The following is a 13,348-nucleotide window of genomic DNA, read 5'->3' as shown; positions in this document are numbered from 1 at the left end:
ACGTCAAAGAGTATACACACAAACATACACCCATAGTTCCTAACAAACTTTCGCATTTATGATATTTGTAGGGATAATATTTGACAGACAGGATACAAGAATAGAGTGAAATTTATCGAACATAGCTGAATACTTTTACTCAACTCAAGTAAGTTTTAGATGTTGTATTATTGCGTACCCTGTGCTGATTTCCTGATTAAGTTACAGTACATAACAGTGTCCAAAATTCGATTATCTCACAACTGACAATCACTTTCCCCATCACTCAACGTAGGCGTTCAATCATCAACCGAACCATGTCACAATGTATTGTTCTCCTAATGAACTTTTACCAGACAAATATTAGATGAAAGTTAATGATTTACCTACCTACACTATTGAAAATTTCAGTTTGTCAATAGCGTATCTACGCTTTGATCATTTAGATAATAATTTCTACCTTCCGCAGCTACTGTTGCATCATCAATCAATTTCGCTGATAGTTTTACTCATTTTTGTTCAACAACGCGTAAATTAATAAATCATTTGTCGAACCACTTTTACTGCAGGTGTCACATTTCATTCCACCATTTTATACAATTTCAACAACTAGTTTTTTGACTTGTGATGTTGAAGGGTCTAACATATGCTCGTTTGGTTTTAAATCAAATTTAAATATAATGACTTTCGTCACACCGACCTGAGATTCGTTCCGCTTGTTTATCGGAGTGTATATTTACGCTCCTTTTATTTCATAGTAATCTGATACGATTTCGTTTGCGGTTAGGCCTCCTCTTTGTGGGCTATCCACATTGTTTTATATCCGGCTACTTGAACAAAGAAGCGCCTGATATTGATTTGTTATTGAATATCTAATCTTATCGATTGCGATAATGTTGTAGATAAAGAGGTAACAGAAAAATGATACTCTACGTTGAAAAAGTTATATTTGGTAAAACACAGAGAATGATGTATGAAACTAACCGTATAAGCAAATACTATATTTTAAGATTGTTAAACTACAATACTCGGAAGGTAGAACAATTACAGAACAGAATAATGACTGAATTCATACGGAGACTGTATAAAGAAAGCAATATTATTAAAATAAACTACCGTTTATTCAAGGGTGTACCTAAGGTCAAAAGAAATGAAACATGACTCCCATTCATGCAAACCAAAACCGTAGGGAAGTCAGGTTTCTCTGCCGTTGACTGTATTTTAGTCTGTAAATTATTTTCTTACATAAGATAAAAAGAATATATGGTGTATATGTACATTTACTACTATTTAAAATTAACTTAAGATGCTGGAATCGGTCGTATTAGTTTATTTGTTGAAGTCCTCTTGTTTAACAGAGGATTTCATTTATTCTTTCATCAATTCAATTACATTATAATTAAAGATATTAAAACTTCTTGCTCAACCACCTCATTAACTGCGCCCAATAACGCAATATTTCCAATATCTCGAAGCATGCGAGTCTAATTTCCCCAAAGCGTCGTAAGATTCCTTCGCACCTGCTCACGAAACTGGAATGTTGGCATTCCATTGTAATCTAATGCATCCAGGCATCTTGCCATTATTTTAATAAGCTTTTCAGCTCGGTAATAACATACCATCATCGTCGCGTGATCGTCCTTGTTCAGATCGTGAGCGAATGCACGATTCTTTTCTAGCAGATCTGTTATGTCAAAACAAGTAGCTAAGTCATAAGGCACGTCGAAATTTCGCAGAAAAATATCTGAACTCTGATTTCTCTCATTGTATCACGTTCCCATGGAGCATTTTCTTGAATAGTCATATCGTGTTACGCATGTTCGTTTTTGTCTTAAATTTAATTAGCAGTATTAAATGGTATTTACGATACGAAAAAAGTAAGGGGTACAATGTTATTTTTTACTTTTTTCTTGTAGTGATGTGCTAGAAGCAAAATCAATAGTGATATAGCTTAGACTTAGCTAAAGAGTTAAATCATCACTTGATTGTGTTGAATGCATAGCGGTGTTTCTTCCAATCCCAGAGTTCACTAACTACCTATGCCGTATATACCTACTATGGTAACTAGTGCATCAGGGACTGGGGTCTAATTTTAAAAGTTAATTGAAAGCCCTGGTTTTTACACAGATAATGTAAATTCTGCAACCCAAAGGCAGAACAACACAAAAACAAAGTTTATTGGTTTTCATGTCTATAAGCCTAAGAAAAAAATTCTCTGTCTCTTACTCTGGACGTCCAGGGATAGATTATATAGAAGTGGTTCTTTTCTGCTAAATCACACACCGATCCAATTTTATCTGCAAAGCAACGTCGATTTCCCGCTCGTCTATTTGAGAAAGTGACAAATTATGTTTAAGTAACTATACATTATCTAATACAAACAAGGTAAGGTACCTGCTCTACCAGATTAACATCTGTCATGACTAATTAAATTAATTAGAGGTATTGTGCAGTGTTTGTCAAGTCTTATCGCTACTTTCATCACACGACCTCAGCTGACATTGTTAAGAGCTAACATGTTCTTATCTAACATCACTGGCGTAAGTCTAGACCAGGCCAAGAGAAATTTAGTATGTAAAGTTAGCTTTACTACAATGGCGTCCATTTGACCAATAAATTTTAATGACATAATAAAGAGACCGTACTTTTTTGGAAAAATCATAGCTTGTTATAACTTTTCATAAGAAGTTCTCTAAAAATATATTGTAACCTTAGTTCAAAACTCCTTAGTTCCTATTCTGCCTAATAGAGCAATCGATTGAAATTATTTGATGAATTTCAATTAAAATATATAGGTACCTGAGCTCTTCACTCTTTCATAGGGCGCAAAGGGGTCGAACGCCATTATAATTTACCTACATATTTATTAATGTAAAATTATAATAACAAAGTAAGTGAATTTTTTTTTATTGAAAATAGGGTAGGTACTTCCCTTTTCAAAGTAAATCTTTCGGCATTTACAAAGTATTCAATTACAGAACAACAAATTGCAGAATCGGCAAGCGTTAACCCGCATTCATCGTGGCTTACCGTGTGCGTACGTTGCACCGTCACATTTGCATAGTCCGATGCATCCGGTGGTGTAAGGAAATGTACTATCTGTTCTGTTAGATCCCTCATGCGTGCTGGCAAGTCGTGAATGTGTGTTCTTTATTTGAATTTAAATTCGAACGTGGCGTGGTAACGGGTTTTTAGGTTATATTATACTGGGAAAGGGTCTGGTCAGTACCCGAAACAGTACCCGAAGCCGAGCTTGCATGAAGAGAGTTATGAATGTGGATCAAGCGAAGGAAGTATGCAGAGATCGTGGCAAATGGGAAGACGTAGTAGAAAAAGGCGTGATTTTATGTACATATGTATGTATTATACTTTTTATTACCACCGCGTCGTCTGAATAAAGGTCAGGGCCGGTCCGGAACGTATTTCATGTGGAGTTAAAAAATATCTTTTCTTACTGTAAATGTAGCAACGATATTTTTTTGCTCCGGGCTACTCACAATCCGGCAACCGGCCTGATGTGTGGGGCTAAACCTTTAGCGGCGTAAGAAATGTGATTCATTAGTTACCCTTTCATGCGTGTTTTCAAGTCGTGAACGCATGTTCCATAATTGAATTTCAATTCGAATGCGTCGTGGTTACAGGTTTTTAGGTTACACAGTTCGTAATACGTGGTTTCGCTTGATACGGTTCTTTTTTTTTATTCATAGGGAAATTATAATTACTGGTAATGGGAGCGAATTTTGCCTCCTCTATAGAAATTTAAACACGCACTTAGTTTTTTTATAGAAAAGAGCAATTTTTAGAGTTAACAGGCAATTTTGCTTATCTGGTAATCAGAAAGTATGCCTAAGTTGGCGCGTAGGTACATCTTTCATTTTGTTAATCTTCTTAAGTGTCTGAAATCTGTTATCTATCAAGCAGTTTTAAGTGTACTGTTTAAGTATTAAGTGTACTTAACTTAGTACAGGATATTATATAATACTTAATCCTTGTTGATAAGCGTGACAAGACAAACTTTCTGATTTCCGTTTGTGTCTTACTTGTACTGAAGAAGTCCTTAAAAATGCTTTGTCGATATAACTAGTATTTACAATACGAGAATTGACACTAATTATAATACATAAAGTAAGGCGCCACGCCATATAGGTCAAGAGTGAGATTTTTAAGGTCTATGTCAAACATTGGACTCTTTCGTCTCTTAAGATAATCATGATGACTTATCCGTATCTTTCCTAACGTATAGGATACTAAACTTCAACTCAGTAACACAGTCGGGTAAAAATAAGCCTTGGCGTTTTAACTTTTATCTGTAATATTAAATTACTAAATTCGGTAATGTTTCTCATTTATTTTATTAACAGAAAACAAATATTTTCCGCCAAAACAATGCTAAACTAGGAATATGTGACGTAAATGTTGACGCATTTGCATACGTATAATTATTACAATAGTAAAAAATACCTACATATTAAAATAGTGTCAGGTGAATGTTCATACGACCATATGGTAACAAAGCTAAGAATTTGGACATGAGATACAGTACAATAGAAAACGTATGCACAAATCGAAGACGGCAACTAATTAACCTCATTATTTAGCCGAAGTGAAAATTCGAACTTAACCTCAACTTAACGGTATAGATAATAAATACAGTGGAACAATAACCTAAACTAAAAATAGTTTAGAGACAACTTTCAAATCATTCGTAATTTGAATTACAATAACTTAGTCAAATATTAACATATGCAAAGAAAAAAAGTTTTATGACGGAGGTTTTTAGGAAAACATTGGCCGTTATGCGTACCTATAAGTACAGTATCCACGGCCGCAAAAATGTAACAGAAAAAAATAAAATAATGCAGCTCCGCACTGGAGCGCGAAATGCAAATATTTGCCAGATTTTTTTAACAAATTTTACATGTAAAGGTAACTTAGTAAGTACCTACTTAGTTCTTTTTGTATTCGTTAGCATAAAAGAGATTTAAAAAGACTTGACTAAACGTACCAAGACATCTAATATTACTTACCTATTTATGCATACTATTAATTCTATTTTCTCTTGCAAATGACTAAGTCATGAGTAAGTAAGTACTTACATTAACAATGAATTATGACTATAAAGACAGTGTTCATAGAAAATCGGGAAGAACTAGGTTAGAGAAACTAAATGATAAATGAATGGGGGTTTTGTCGACATTCGCTTGAGTCTATAAATATGTCTGTGTCTAATAATAGACGTAAGTATAGGGGTTTTAGTACCTAGGTACTTATTAACAGATTTACCATTGTATATTGTTGTAAAAATCTCATATCAATAAGAGCTGCCATCTTATACATATTAATTTATAACGTTATGCAATAATTTTATATCTGCCGTATATAAGTGCCGTGTGGTTCCTGGCATTTTAGAATAGGACCACTCCATATGTTCAACATGGATGTCGTAATAGGCGACTTAGGAATGGCTTTAGGGGATACCTATTTATTCTACTTATCTATGTATTTCATTTGACTAAATTAGTTACCGAATCATATATTTTACGTCTCTTTCAAACTTCCCGCTTAATTGTTAACATATTGCTACAATTAATTCAAGTACATGTAATTATACTCCGATATTTTAAATATATTAATGTTATTTCTGAGAATATAGGTACCATAGTGACTTAAATTTATTAAAATAAGCTAGCATAAACTCAGTGAATTAATTGCGGCCACCCACGTTACAATGTCAAGGGATTACGTTGCCGTTTCTATAAGCTGTGCATTCATAAGGTGTATTAATAGAACCAATAGCTGCCCGCGCCTTTGTCCGTCTTATATCTTTATAAATTATTTTATTCAAATATCTTAGCTGTATATACATAGGTATTGGATACAACAAAGTTTCATGAAAATCCGTTCAGTTGTTTTTGTCTGAAAGAATAACAAATTACACTTTACAAACTTTCCTTTCAAATTAGATTAATGTGTAACTAATGATCTTACTGTGAGGGTAAACATCGTAAGGAAATTGCACCTAAGGCAGCTGAATGTGTACTATACCCCAATAAAGGTAAGATATCTTACTTACCTTAACAGCCTAGAAAAGTCCACTGCTGGACTAAGACCTCCTATTGATTTGTGCAATAAATTGCATAAAATGATTGCACTTCCCAATACTAATATCTGATTGGTTTTATTGACTTTAAAATTTCATATGGCATCAAATCCATGTATATAGCTGTTTAAAAAAATATTTTAAATAAACAAATAAAGGACGTACCTATTCATATAAATACATAGACTGTTAATTCGATCCGTGCCGTGTGGTTCCCGGCACCAATACAAAAAAGAATAGGACCACTCCATCTCTTTCCCATGGATGTCGTAAAATGCGACTAAGGGAGAGGCTTACAAACTTGGGATTCTTTTTTAGGCGATGGGCTAGCAACCTATCACTATTCGAATCTCCATTCTATCATTAAGTCAAATAGCTGAACGTCCCAGCCAACACAGTATAGCTGTATAAATTTTGCGTAAAAGCAATCTTTTAACTTTAAGCTGGATAAAGTATTTGTATAACTTCTGTGTAAGCGCTTATACAGGTGATATTCAAGCAATTTGGGCACAAAATATCTTGCTTCAATTTGGTTAACAGTTGATTAATAGCCACATAGCAGCTGAATAAATGTACGACACACTGAATATCTTCTGCATAAATTCTGATTTTTCTTTAGTCCAGAAATTATACATCTTTTATGCAGTTGTTAATTTGTGAGTTCAGATATTCAAATGATATACGAAATTCCGATCTTTGGAGTAGTTTTACAAAGAAATTATTCAAGTAAAAAGTATTTTTTATTGTGACGGGATAAATTTGTGTCGCTTAGTTCAAAATATTGTAAATGGTCGCCGATATAAAATAGCGTAAATGATTTCATACATTTTAAGTAAGTTTAAGGTGAATTATATAAACGCATGGCACTTTACTGTGAATTATCAACATGATCATTATACATATTTGAGCGCCTCAAGATAAAGCTATATTTTAAAAGGTAAACAAATGTGAAATAATATTTAAATGAAATGATCTTTACTTTTTATAAAATTTCAGTCCCAGCAAGTAATGAGAATCAAATTTTGTATAACTGATAATGTTTCCTACTCACTAAACAAAGTGTTTCATAAGATAAATGTTGAGGATTTATAAAAATAGGTTTATGTCGAACGTTAGTTAATGGCGGAAGGCCAATTTGAATTAAAGTGTTTATATCAGTGATTATTTTGCTTATTTTTGCATAATAGTTCACATACTACTACATATCCAGAAATTATTTGGTTTAAAGTACAATAATTATATATTTATCAGCAAAAGGTCTTAAATTACATAAAACAGTATACTTTTATTCAGCTTTTTAGGGTGCTTTTTTATAGAAAATAAATCCATGAATATTTGAGGGTGATGGGACCTATACTAATGTAGGTATTTATAGTATTTATAGTACTACTATGAATGACGCATTGCGTAATATTTAGTTAGACAATTGTTTATATTACCAACTAAAATTGTAGGTAGATGCAACCAAAAGTTTCGCGCTTGTTACAAAATACACCCAAGAGCACCTAATTATATTTCCATTTAAATCTCTTTTTTAATATCTTTCACACATATGTATGTATTGTCGTTATCTGCACCTAAAGTTGGACCCAGTCTATGTGTTTGAATCACTAATCCTGATGGTGATGCATAATCATCGTGTACAGAACCCTCTTCAACTGTGTCGGTCGCACTTGGCCCGGGCCCATTTGTATCAGATGTTAAACTCTTTTCTATTACTGTACAGATACTATTTTTTATCTTTACATACTCTCGTGAACATTTTCTTCTTGTTCCTCCCGTTCTCTTTTTTTTTCCATGAATCATTTACTCTTTTGTTATTATTTTTCTGAGGTGGCATATTGTTGATTTTGTCACAAAATGGTGAAATATCTGGATATAACATACGATATCTTCAACTAATCAGTTATTTGCTGCTTAAGATACCCACATTTGTAACTGATATTGTTTTAAGTTTAACATAAAGACAATTGTATGCTTATAGCGCTATAAGTTTGGTAAAACAAGGAGTTTATTTTCAATTTTGCAGAAGTTAGCTGTAAAAAGAAGAAAATATCTAAATTATTCAGCATCTGAATAAATTAGTACCATTTCGTACACTAAACAGCTTAAAGAAAGTATTTCGTCTAATATTCAGCGTTTTGCTGTTTAACTGCTTTTCTTTAAAATGTTATACAGGTCAATGCAAAAATTTCAGCTAATGTGCAGATAATAGCTGTTTCAATTACTTTTATTTGAATATCGCTTGTTTAGCAGATACTACTCTTGATTATTATTCAGCTTGAAAAAATACCGCGAACTTTATGCAGAATTTAGTAAGCTTACAACATTATTTTAATTTAAGAACTCTCTTAATTAAGCCATAACATCAGTTGTAATACATAATTAATAAAGCTTGACACTGCTTATTGTGGTATATTTTCGCTATTATCTGGCTTATGTGTTGGCTGGGGTGGCCATTCAGTCTTTTCAAGACTGTTGGCTCTGTCTACCCCGCAAGGGATATAGACGTGACCATATGTATGTATGTATGAATTAACACATGTTAATTCGATTAGCAACACAAATAGCAAGGTATATACGGCGCCATTAAGGAATGCACATTTGTGTCTTGATAGATGGATGCAATGAAAGTGGGGACCTCATTCTTGTCAACAGGTCGATTTAGCATAAATACCAATTTATTTACATTAGAAACGCTTGAACGAGCCTTTTCCTTGACCAAAGAGCCTAAAAGTAGATACTAATTTAGAAAGAATAAAAGTGCATAATGCGAAATTTATGTTCTTGAGAAAACTGCGTAAATAATACCACAGTTTATAATCACAACGGCTATTATGTTAAACAACATGATAATATTGTTTCCGACGATGTTCTAACGATATGCCTATCTCGGATCAGGCTATGTAAATGTCTAGTACTTTCTGATACAATATTCCTTATCAAAGTAAGTAAGTAAGTAAATGCTTTATTGTTCACTAAAGGAGTACATTACAAATAAAAACAGTACAGTACAAAGGCGGGCTTATCCCTAAGTGGGATCTCTTCCAGCCAACCTGACAGTAAGAGGATCATAAACAAAATTGAGGCAAGGGTGAACAACAGTTCTTTTACTAGAATTATCCTTAAGACACAACAATTATATACGTAAAATACAAATAAATAAATAAAGAAAATATATAAACATGTATATATTCTAAATTAACTTCAAAACCAATTCAAGACTCGAGAAAGAATTTATTAAGCTTATTTTTGAAGGAATTAGAAGAAGGGGACAATTTTATAAGAAGGGGCAGTTTATTCCAAAGGCGAGCAGCCAACACGGAAAAGGACTTACCGTAGGTTTGAGAATGGTAGTCAGGAATCTGTAAAAGGAGGGTATTACAGGAACGAAGGCGTGGATCATGGATGCGAAAAGTGAATTTTTCTGACAGATATTTAGGGAAAAAATAGCATCAGATGGAGTCAGCGGTTTTGCAACGAAAGTAGCGTTGCGTGCTACCGTTTGCGCAAAACTGTTGTACTCTGCGTAAGTACAGTCACGACCATTTATAATTCTTATGTTCACATCATAAGTACCGTTCACGTGTCCATTCCAAGTTGCGAAAATTATTCCAACAAAATTTAAAATAAGGTTATGTACTTTGTTCCACATTTTCATTTACGGCTGTTGGTCCTTTTTTATAAAGTTGTCTTATCCTATTGTTCTTAAAACCGTACGGCTAATACGGGTAACACACTTCCATGTTCATTCGTAAACACGAAATTTCAATGAATACCTTAGTTAATTTAGGGCTATGGATACATGATCTAAAGCAGTTCATTCCCATCATAAGTATCTTTGGATTACTCATTGGGACGTCCCTTACTATCTTAATAAAAAACATTTATTTTTTGTTGATAACTAAAACTAAATGTTTCTTTTAAGATCTTAAAAACTCTTTTTAAATACATAATATTATAACATTAGTATTTATAATAATACTCCAGCATTAAATATTTTTATATCCTTGGCTCGAGTCAAGTTTCATTCATTCTTTCTTTTGCCGGGAACTGGCATGAAAAATCATTACAATTATATAAAAAAAAATACTAGAAAAAAAGAAAACTTTCCCGGAATGCAGCTGAGACAGGTACAAGTTCCACATTCAACATTTGTCTTATCTAATTAGAAGTTGTCGCGGTCAACAGCTTGGAAGCCTTCTAGACAATTTTATAACTAACCGTTGCCTGTGAATTTCGCGCGAAACTAGGATAAATAAAAACTAAGTACTTTGTATGACTTCAGCCGTTTCGGAGATGAGCACAAAGCATTTTGATAAGTAGGTAATTAATAGAACAAAATTAATACCACTAGAAGGTATATTAATGGTAGAAGTCCCGAAATGTGAAGATTAAATTGAGTTATTGTACGTACTGAAACTTAAATAACATACAATTTTAAAATTAAAACTTCAAAATCTAGTCAAATGTTTTAGCGTGTCTTACATAACATCATAAAAATATACATGTATAGGGTTTACAACGGACAACGCCATTAAATGTATGGATATCCTATTTCTGTTAAAACCAGTGTTCCGGCGCCGTTGGTTGAGGAATTTTAATTAAAACAGGCTGTCTCAGCAAAAAAAGAAAAAGGTCACCACAGCACGCGTGGCCAGTGATCCGTGGGAACTCAATCATTTAAGGGTTACCTTCTTGCTAAGGGGTTAGAAAAAAAATCAATTGTTGCCACGCGACGGATGAAGAACGTTCGCAAACATCAACATTCCACGTTTAAACGTAACGTAGTGTTTTATATATAGAATTTTCGTTTCTTTTTTTTTTTGTTCTTGGTTATTAACGACCAGCTTTTATTCTTATTCTTAGTACCTACCTACGCATATTTTTAGACCTTGAACAAAATAACTGCACATCAAAAAATACTTAACTAAATATTATTAAAGACAGATTAAGTAATCATCAACAAAAAAATACATAAATAAATAATTAAAACCGAATCAACATATTTGTAGATCATTAGGTAAATGCGCAGAGTATATCTAGTTACAGAAGTCGCCACGAACATTAAAATTTGCAAACAGGTGAGCGGTGACATATTTTTTAGTTAGATATAAGTAATCATGACACGGATGAGTGATTAAAAAAATAATCAAAATTATTAAAATGTTACCAAATGTTACGCAATGGAACACTAAAGACCATATAAAAATGACCGAACATTTTTTATGATTGGATAACAAAGGTTTGAATGACGTAAAAATGGATCCATTTCACAAAAGTAAAGCAATTGGACAGATTAAAATCATCTTGTTGATGTCCTGCTGAGAAAATTGCATTATTTTTGCCTTTCAGTCTTTTTTAGTTTATTGGATATGTTTACCCCGTAAGAGAGAGACGCGATCATATGTATAAGATATGTATGCATTTAAGAAGTATATAAAGTTAGTCTTATATTAGGAAATCTAAATGATTAATAATTGTTCAATATAACAATCTATGTCAAAAAAAAAACAAATTATAATGATTTTTAATAACGAAAGTTTTGCAGATGTCATCATTAATATCGAATATTAATTTGGGACAATATCATTTATATTTACATAGCACTTTCCTTGTTAACGCGCGGTGATTCATCATTATTATTAATTTTTTTTTTGCTCGAATTTCGTGTGAGAAAGTGGTTGGTTTCCGAGATCTGGGCCAGTTAACTATTGGTTTGCTGGTATTTATGAATTAACCACTTTTCCTTTCTTCGTCTTTCCAAGTTGGTGAATGCGCTTTCAAAACTTTTCACTATGGCACCAATTTTGGACATGTATGTCTACATTATTTACATAAAATTATGCTTCTTTCCCGGACGGGTAGGCTAGGAGTATGGTAAGCGACAATATCTTTTTACTCGCAAAAACTTATAAAAACAAAAAGTTGCAAATAAATTGCAATGTGGAGTGAACTTTTTCAAAAATGCTCTATTAAATATACATAGACGAAATCTTAAGTAAAAAAAAAGAAATAAATGAAAAAATAATTTGCGCCCAACGTGGGGCTCGAACCCACGACCCTGAGATTAAGAGTCTCATGCTCTACCGACTGAGCTAGCCGGGCTTGGCAGACAGTTCTGAAATTTGAAATTGTATGCTACTAATTGAAAAATTCCACAACTCCAACAAAATGGAATGAGCAAAACAGGCTTGCTGAAAAAATAAAACGCTTTTTTTTTGTTTTTATGTTTTGTCTTGTGAGTTCTATATAATTTTTTTTAAACAATTCCGATTCACCCTTTTTTAAAACTGGATTCATTTGCTTTGTCATACAAATGTCCAGCGGCAACTTCACTATTATCAACTATTTACTGTATCAAATTCCCATATGAACATAAAATCAATAAATTGCAAGGAATGCGCCACAAAGTAGCCATAGCACGCGCCGCGCCGCAATACCTTAGCGGGAAACCGGTCAGTGGGAGCCGCGAAAGCAGCGTCAAGGTTGCATGCTTTCTTTATTATATGTAAGGAAAGCGTTCGAAATTCAACTTATTATATAAAAAATAAAATAATTAAGGCACGCCTCCTTTCCTACGCAGAGACATCTGTCCTCTTGTAAGGATTCCTGCATACTTCTTTCGCTTTATCTACATTTTTATTATACTCTTCGTGTAAGCTAATCAAGAGAAAAAAATCTACATGAACCAACCTCCTATTCCCATTTTCCTTTTCTTATCTTGTCACTATCTCTTCTTACACATCTCATTATAATGTCGCAGTACCTACACTCCGTGTTTGAGTTTTTTTTTTTTTTTAGTTTAGTTTGGAATTTACTATTTTTAGTAGGTAAATCTAATACGAAAGGTTGAAGTAAAAAAAAACAATTTGCAAATCCTCCCATTCATAATTCAATTTAAGATATCATACCGACAAAGAAACTAGTTACGTAATGTATGCCTCTGTAAGCACCTATCTCAGTAGTATCTATTTAATTAGAATAGAATAGACTTATTTTCTAAATTGGATACCTATTGACGTCACATCACTTAAATCTATAACTACTACTGCTTCCAAAGCGCATGTGTAGAAGAAGCGGCTGAACAAACTACACTGCAGCATTTTAATCGGACGTCAATTTACGAATATAGATATCTTAAAATCTAAATCATGGACGAAAAAAAAATTCTGTGGTTAATAAATACGTTTTCTATATAAATGGCTTTAAGGAAGGGTTTAAATACCTTTGTAATTGAGAAAATTTATTAAAATTCCAATATAATAG

The 13,348-nt window shown here is 33.0% G+C and overlaps 1 protein-coding gene and 1 non-coding gene across 2 annotated transcripts in view; one reads left to right on the top strand and one right to left on the bottom strand.

Annotated features, from left to right (window-relative positions):
• Positions 1 to 13,348, top strand: part of LOC106129383 (hybrid signal transduction histidine kinase A) — a 53,973-nt gene that overhangs the window by 23,643 nt on the left and 16,982 nt on the right. The window lies entirely within an intron of this gene.
• Trnak-cuu (transfer RNA lysine (anticodon CUU)) lies at positions 12,115 to 12,187 on the bottom strand. Its single transcript has one exon. It is a non-coding gene; the product is annotated as a tRNA-Lys (tRNA).

Source organism: Amyelois transitella, chromosome 4 (assembly GCF_032362555.1).
Source record: "Amyelois transitella isolate CPQ chromosome 4, ilAmyTran1.1, whole genome shotgun sequence".
In the NCBI taxonomy this organism is placed as follows: Eukaryota; Metazoa; Arthropoda; class Insecta; order Lepidoptera; family Pyralidae; genus Amyelois; species Amyelois transitella.
This window is presented reverse-complemented; position numbering and strand designations above follow the sequence as displayed.